The following is an 8,794-nucleotide window of genomic DNA, read 5'->3' as shown; positions in this document are numbered from 1 at the left end:
GCATATGAAAATGCACACGGGAGCCAAGCACAGTGGCTCACGCCTGTAATTCCAGGACTTGGGAGGCAGAAGTGGAAGCATTTCTTGAGTCCAGGAGTTCAAGACCAGCCTGGGCAATGTAGCAAGACTCCATCTCTACCCCCCAAAAAAAATTATTTAAAATAAAATGCACATAGGCACAGAAGGACATGGCCAACTTGTGGTGAAGCAAAATGTCCAAATGGACTGTAGAGGACTGCGTGCTCGCAAACGAGACGTTCCCGATAAGCCCTGCTCTTGCAGACACAGCAGGACGGTCCTTCTCTGCAAACAGAAAGGACAAAGGAGCCAGCTGTAAACAGTGGGCTCTGGGAACTGGTCAATGTTTACTGACCTTGGGAGTCAAGGGAAGGTCAGAGAAGCAACACATGCCCCGTGACTTGGTAACATTCCACAAAGGGCTGTATAAAGTAAAGCAGAGTGTGCCGTTCGGCGCGGCCGCCATGTATGTCTTGTCCTGTGTTGTCTTGTGTGCTCATTCCTTTGTTTAGGAAACACGCGGACCCCAACAACTGGCGCAGCGAGCAGGGTCCGTGGCTCCAAGAGAGCAAGGAACCGGAGGAGGAGCACCCCGGGTGTGTAAGTACAGAAGGGGGACCCATGGGATAATTTTGGGGAATTCCACCTCTCTGGCCTCAGAATATTTACGGCTGTTTCAAGGACTGTTGCTGTCTGTAGGAGTAGAAGTGAAAGAAAAGACTTTGAAGTGATTGTTTGCCCATGTTGAACAACATTGTTACTGGTTTCAGTATCAGACTAAAGTGCAGCTGAATCGGGGAGAATGGTTACAGGTAGTAAAAGCTCTGTAGAGCTCACCAGTTAGGGGATACTATGTCTCTAAATTTGTGGACCTTGTGTAACTCTATCACTCAGGCATTAGAGTTACTTGAGACTGATTCAGAGCGTGGTGATGTAGCCACAGGAGGAAAGGTATCTAAGGATTTGGGAAAAAAATGAATCTGAAATAGAGCCCATTTATGCCAGGATAACAGAGGATGGGGGGTAGCCAAAGGGGGAGAAGAGGAAGAGCCAACTCTTCCTTCTTCTAAGGGGAATTCTGACATGCAGCATATTATGGGAATGCTTCAACAGATATTACAGATACATTCTTCTAATTCACCTTTGGGAGCTTTCCCTGTTTCTTTTCCTTCTGCCCTGTTAGAAGGGGATTTTCCAGTGCCTCCAACCCCCCAGCTTCCTTACCTTTGTCTGGCAAAGTTTTCTCAGTGCCTTTCCTGCCATTGGGAGAGGGAGAAAAGGAAAAGATAAGAAAATTTGAGGAGCTGGATTTGTTTCCAATTATTCATGCTCCTTTTGCTCCTAATGCTCAGTTTCCAAATGGTGGCAATGATGTCCAATTTACTGCCTTACAATTTAAATTTTTGAAAGAAATGAAAACTGCCATTTCTAACTATGGACCTCAATCTCCTTTTGTCCTTGGTCTTCTTGATGCTTTTTCATCAGAAAATTTGATGATTCCTATAGACTGGGAGACTTTGGGGAAGGCTGTTCTTGATCGTTCTCAGTGGTTACAATTGCACAGCTGGTGGATGGACAAGGCGCATGTGCAGGCTAGAAAAAATACTACCTGTGATTCCCCAGGACCCACTGAGGAACAACTCACAGGCACGGGCCAATATGTTACTCTTAATGCTCAGGCTGGCCTAAATGATGTCGCCCTTATTCAAATCAAGACTTTGTTTTTAAGGGGCCTGGAATAAGGTAGAAATAGCAGGAAAATCTTCCCTCTCCTTTGTGAAGATTTTACAGGACGCAAATGAACCATATTCAAATTTTGTAGCCCATCTTCAAGATGCTGTCTTAAAAACTGTGGGTGTTGGCCCTGCTTCAAAAATTTTGTTACAAACATTGTCTTTTGAAAATGCTAATGCTGACTGTCAAAAACTGTTAAGACCATTAAAGGCCAGTGGGGCCAATTTAGATAAATATATTAGAGCTTGTGCTGGTGTTAGAGGGGCTATTTATAATGCTCAGTTATTTGCTGGAGCCCTATCTAAAGCCTTAAAAGAAAATAACAAACAAGGTATTTGCTTTCAGTGTGGTAAACCTGGACATTTCAAGAAAGAATGTCATAAAAAATTGAACACTTTTATCCCTCAAGGCAGAAAGCTGCCTTCAGAGGTGTGCAAACATTGTGACAAAGGTCAACATTGGACAAATAAATGCCGTTCCAAAACTGGTAAAAGTGAACATTTACTGTCTCCTCTCCCAGAAAGCAGGAGCCGGGGCCCACAGACTTGGGGCCCCAACAATTATAACACAAGCCTACCACAATACCCAGTGAGCAATGGCCTACAACATCAAGGAATAAATTCAAGTCCTCCTTAAGGAAATCACCCCTTACCCCAGTTTCCCAGCTTTATGCAGCAACTAAACAGAGTGCCACTATTGACTTAGCTATTACTCAGCCTTATACCTTGTCTCCTAATGGAGGAGTATATAAATTAACTACTGGAGTGTGTGGCCCTTTGCCAAAAGGACATGTAGGACTTTTGTTAGGTCAAAACAGCAGTACTATATGGGGGGTAATGGTAATTCCAAAAATTATTGATCCTGATTTTACTAATGAAATCCTTATTATGGTACAAGTCTCACAATTTATGCGCCTAGAGGCAGGGGAACGTATTGCACAATTACTTTTATTGCCTTTTTTTCCGTTCCTATCTAGAGAGGTATCTCGACAGGGAGAGTTCGGTAGCACAGGAAAAACTGTTTTTTAGGAAACTTTAGTTTCTGATCAAAAGCCCTTATGTTCATTGCACATTAATGGAATAGTTTTTGAAGGGTTAATTGACCCGGGGACAGATGTGTCTATCATTTGTTTAAATCAGTGGCCTATGCAATTAAAAAAAAAAACAAACAAGTTTCAGTTACACTCACTGACTTGGGTGCTACTTCTATGGTTTATCAAAGCATAAAACCTTTAACCTGTGTCAGTCCTAAAGGTCAACAAGGTCAAATGTTTTTTTATATTGTTCCTATCAATATTAATCTTTGGGGACAAAATCTTTTACAATTTGGTGCTTTTTTAAACATTCCTCATATTTCTTCAGCTGCCAAAAATATGATGTTCAAAATGGACTACAATCCTTTAAACTCATAGCCACTGTTCACCAGCCTCAAACTTTACAATTAAAGTGGAAAACTACCACTCCTGTTTGGGTGGAACAGTGGCCACTATCTAAAGAAAAACTTGGGGCTTTGAAAGAGTTAGTCAAAAAAACAATTGGCCGAGGGGCATATAGAGCCAAGTACTTCTGCATGGAATTCCCCTGTCTTTGTCATGTAAAAAAAAAAAAAAAAGTAAAAAATGGCGTTTATTAACTGACCTTAAAACTATAAATGTTTACATTCAACCTATGAGGAGTTTACAGCCTGGTCTTCCTAATGCCACCCTTATCCCACAAAGTTAAAAATGAATGGTCATAAATCTCAAAGATTGTTTTTTCTCTATTCCATTGCAACCTCAAAATTATAAGATGTTTGCCTTTACTATTCCTAAATATAATAATGGGCAGCCCACTCAAAAATATCAGTGGAAGTTTCTTCCCCAGGGTATGCTTAATAGCCCTACTTTATGTCAAAAATTCATACATAGGACTTTAAATCCTGTAAAAAATCAGTGTCCAACTGTGTTAATTTATCATTATATGAATGATATTTTATTGGCTACCCCTAATGTAACCCTCCAAAATCAAGTTTTTAAGGTTTTACAACAACAGTTAATTCATTATAATTTACAAATATCTCCTAAAAAAAATACAAACTCAGTTCCCCATTCAATATTTGGGGTATCTATTGGCTAAAAAACAAATCCATCCACAAGAGGTTCAAATTAGGAGAGATCAACTTATGACCCTTAATGACTTTCAAAAATTATTGGGGGATATTAGTTGGCTTCGTCCCATCTTAGGTATCCCTATTTATAAATTACAACATTTGTTTGCTACCTTAAAAGGGGATTTGGATTTAAACGGTTCATGGCAATTATCCCCTACTACAAAAGAGAAATTGTCTTTTGTAAAAAATAAAATTAGTAAAGCTCACCTTGATTATATTATACCCGATCTTCCACTCTCTTTATGTCTTTTTCATACTCCTCATTCACCAACAGCCATCTTACATCAAAATAATAACATTCTAAAATGGCTATTTTTGGCTAATAAAGCCATTAAAAAAATTTACCCTTATATTAATAAATTGGCTAAATTAATTATTAAAGGGCAACATAAAACTCGTCAATTGCTTAGAATTAACCCTGTAAAAATTATTACCCGATTATCTAATCAATACATTAAATCTCTACTAAAAACTCATAAAAAATAACAAGTGACTTGCACTAAGTATACTGGTTCCTTTTCTCAACACTATCCCAGTCATAGATTATTTGCTTTTCTACAACAGTATTCTTTCCTGTCCTATAATCCTATTTCTTATACTCTGGTTAAAGGTCCCACCTTTTTTACTAATACTTGTAACAATAAAAAAACTAAATACTGGACATCAAATAATTCAAAAATTTCTCACTATCCATTTAAATCTGTACAATAGGAAAAACTTTTTACCATTCTTATGGTACTACAAGATTGGCCTCAAACTCCTTGTAATATAGTTAGTGATTCCCAATATACTGTATATGTAACTAAGTATATTTCTCAAACTTCTTTACCATTACTCCCAAAAACCCCTTTACAAAAATTATTTCCCTTATTGTTTTTGACTCTTACTTCCCACACAACCCCCCTTTTTATCACTCATATTCGTTCACATTCAGCTTTACCGGGACCTTTAACTTTTGGTAATAGCCAAATTGATTCTTTACTTGTTGGCAATGTCCAACAGGCTCAAGATAAACATCAATTACATCATACTAACAGCTTAGGATTACAACAGCGATTTTCTATAACACGCCATCAAACCCAAACTATTGTCAGAGCCTGTCCATCTTGTGCTCCTATTATTACACCCTTTTTAAGTCCAGGTATAAATCCCCGAGACACTCAACAAAATCATATTTGACGAATAAATATAACTTATATTTCTTCTTTTGGTTGTTTAAAATATGTTCATCATATAATTAATACTTGGTCACACTTCCAATGGGCTACACCATTACCCTCTAAAAAAACTAATTCTGTTATTACTCATTTACTTACTTACTTTACAGTTATAGAAGTTCCTACTAAATTAAAAACTGACAATACTCCTACTTGTTACTCTCACAAATTGGCTGCCTTCCTCTCTTCATACCACATTCGTCATTCCACTGGTATTCCATTTAACAGTCAAGGTCAATTATTTAAAAAACCAATACTACCTTAAAATTACAACTTTTAAAACAAACAGGGGGAAATGGACGAGATTCCCCAAAACATCAAATTCTGAAAGCTCTTTTTACTTTAAATTTTCTTAACTATTGGCGCCAATTACAGCAATCTGCAGCAGTAAAACATTTTCAACAACCATTGAAAAAGCCACAAGCTAACAATTTGTGGGTGTACCATCCTTCATTACAAGGCCAATATTTAAAAAGAAAAGTTTTACAATGGGGTCGAGGTTATGCTCTTGTTCGTACAGGTGCCAGAGACGAATGGTTCCCATCCCGACGGTTGAAGCAGTGCCATGGCGAAGAGGAGCCGGCCGGAGGACTTCCTGGTGGCATTTCAAAAATTAAATCTGAGTACTCAGAAAACCTTCACCTTCGAAACTCGACGAGCGGAACCCCCAACATGGGGTCAGCTAAAAAAGCTTACTCAAGAAGCTGAAGGGGTTGTTCAACAAGCTAGACAGCCCAAAACCTCATTGACCTTATTTCTGGCTATGCTGGCTGTAGTAAATTGCCAGATAACAGCTGGAGAATTCACATATTGGGCTTATATTCCCTTTCCACCCTTATATCAAGGTGTGGCCTGGGGAGACAAAGAAGTTTTAGTATTTACTAATGATACTGCTTGGATGCCATCACCTTTTTAAAATCAGGATCCTGAGTTAGACACGGGTATAATAAACAGTTCATATCAATTTGGGGTAAAAGGGTTTCCTATATGTCTTGGGAACAGTCCACATTGTTTACATCCTTCTCATGAGGCTTGGGCTGTATGCTATAATCATAGTCACATTGCTGCCTTTACTATAATTGTTGTTACTCAGAGTTTTAAATATAATCATACTGCTCTGCTTAACAAAACCTTGCCTACTACATTATCCTTATGTCCTATTCCTGACGTGTCCGGAGGTGTTTCCCAAAGAGTGGACTAGATGTAAAAGAAGTAGACCACGATTATTCTTAGAGGTAAAAGGTAGGAATTACAGATACCTTGTCACTGACTAAAGTGTGCATGGAGATTTTCAGACTAAGTTTAGCCACATTAGCCTACGATGACATAGAAATAATCACAGCATTTATGCTAATGGTAACGAAACTATTATTTGACATGATGGTGGCTTGTCGCCCCCTATGCCACATTTGGCCAACACCTCACAAATACAAAGTCATATATGAAAGTTACTAGCTACTGGCAAACCAATGTCTACTTTTACGGGAAACATGTCTTTAAATACCACTAATCTTTCTAATCCTTTCCATATATCTTTACATCGAAACAGATCTAGATACGTCATTGCTTGTGTTAAAAAACCTTACTTGTTGTTAGCGAGAATCTTTAAATGGGATAATAATACAGGAGTAGTTAACTGTATGGGCAATTGTACATTTTTAAGCTGTATAAATACTACGTGGTGGCATAATAATTGGAATGAGACTTACTCCAATATATATATTTTAAGAGCTAGAAAAAAAAACCTGGTTACCTGTGAACTTGACATGCACCTGGAGTAAATCTACTGGGGTTACTCAAATTTACAAAGTAATGCAAGATCCTGTCCACCACAGCCGAAGAGCGGTTGGGATCATCGTAACAGCAGTAGTGGGACTTGCGGCCATTGCTTCCACCGCCACTGTTGCTGGACTGGCGTTACATCAGAGGATCCAAAATGCAAAGTTCGTGCAACAATGGCATAAACAATCTCACTTGTTGTGACAACAACAATGAGACATCGATGCTCATTTGACTAAACGAGTAGATAACTTAAAACAAGTGGTTTCTTGGATACGGGATCAGCTAACAGTGTTAAATACTCGAGCCTTGTTAAAATGTGACTGAAATACACTCAATTTTGTATTACCCCTGTTCCTTTTAACAACACTGTACATAATTGGACAAAGATAAAAAGGCTTTTAATTGGCCATAATAATCTTTCCCTAAAAATACAAAAACTAACACACAATATTTCTAAAACGTTTCGTAATCAGTTACCATTGCTGACTGGCGCAGATTTAACGACTGGTATTGCACAAAGCTTGAAATCTTTAAACCCTATGAGTCCTATAAAAACTTTACTGACTTCCGTTTCTAGTAATGTATTGATTGTTGTTTTTGCCTTTGTCATTTTCACAGTCTGCTGGAAACGGTGCCAAAGGGCAAACACCGAATCCCAGTGAGCCCAACATGTGATGATGGTTTTGAAAGAAATTCAAACCTGTAAATAAAGAAGGGGGAGATGTAGAGGACTGCGTGCTCACAAACGAGACGTTCCTGATAAGCCCTGCTCTTGCAGACACAGCAGGACGGTCCTTCTCTGCAAACAGAAAGGACAAAGGAGCCAGCTGTAAACAGTGGGCTCTGGGAACTGGTCAATGTTTACTGACCTTGGGAGTCAAGGGAAGGTCAGAGAAGCAACACATGCTCCATGACTTGGTCACATTCCACAAAGGGCTGTATAAAGTAAAGCAGAGTGTGCCGTTCGGTGCGGCCGCCATGTATGTCTTGTCCTGTGTTGTCTTGTGTGCTCATTCCTTTGTTTAGGAAACACGCGGACCCCAACATGGACTCTCATAAGTAGGGAAGCAGATGAGGCTGAAATGATGGACTGAGGGTTGAGAGGGTCTTGAAGGGGCTTCAACTCATCCCTTTGGTTAAAGGGAGACAGTTAAATTCACATGAACTGGGAGATGATGAGATTCGAGCCTCATTTTAGAAAGATATCACTGTAACAAGGCAGAGATGGATTGGAGCAGGAGAGATCTTTTATTCGTTCAATGTGACAAATATTTGTGGCGTAGCCCCTGCTGAATTAGTTTCCTATTGCTGCTGGAATAAGCTTCCACAGGCTTAGTGACTTAAAACAACACAGCTTTATTTATTTGTTCTTAAGTTCTGGAGGTCAGAAGTCTGAAACGGGTCACACTGGGTTAAAAACCAAGGTGTCAACCAGGCTGCATCTCTTCTGGAGGCTTTAGGGGAGAATTCATTTTCTTGCTTTTCCCAGTTCTAGAGGCTTTGGCCCCCTCCATGTTCAAAGCCAGAAATTCCCCCATTGAGTCTTTCTAATGATGCAATTCCTCTGGCGATAACCCCTTCACCTCCCTTGTCCCCATTTAAGGACTCTTGTGATCATATGGGGCTCACCCAGATAATCTAGGAAAATCTTCCATCTCCAGATCAACTGATTAGCAACCTTAATTCCATCTGCAACCTTAATTCCCCCTTGCTATGGAACAGAACATATTCACAGGTTCCCAGGATTAGGACGTGGACATCGCTGGGACCCATTATTGTGCCTGCCACACAGACCAATTGTTTGTTTGTTTGTTTGAGAGAGTCTTGATCTGTCACCCAGGCTGGAGTACAGTGGCACAATCTCAGCTCACTGCAACCTCCATCTCCAGGTTCAA

At 39.5% G+C, this 8,794-nt stretch overlaps 1 long non-coding RNA gene across 1 annotated transcript; it reads right to left on the bottom strand.

Moving 5' to 3' along the window:
- Positions 1-862: 862 nt before the first annotated feature.
- On the bottom strand, positions 863-7,408 carry LOC117087499. Its single transcript, XR_004438834.1, has 3 exons — positions 6,890-7,408; positions 4,108-4,178; positions 863-1,274 (listed from the first exon to the last, which is right to left on the bottom strand). It is a non-coding gene; the product is annotated as an uncharacterized LOC117087499 (long non-coding RNA).
- Between the last annotated feature and the right edge of the window lie 1,386 nt (positions 7,409-8,794).

The sequence above is a fragment of the Trachypithecus francoisi genome, unplaced genomic scaffold, assembly GCF_009764315.1.
Source record: "Trachypithecus francoisi isolate TF-2019V2 unplaced genomic scaffold, Tfra_2.0 Lachesis_group10, whole genome shotgun sequence".
NCBI classification, from domain to species: Eukaryota; Metazoa; Chordata; class Mammalia; order Primates; family Cercopithecidae; genus Trachypithecus; species Trachypithecus francoisi.
The sequence above is the reverse complement of the archived record's forward strand: the minus strand, read 5'-3'. Positions and strand labels throughout refer to the sequence as shown.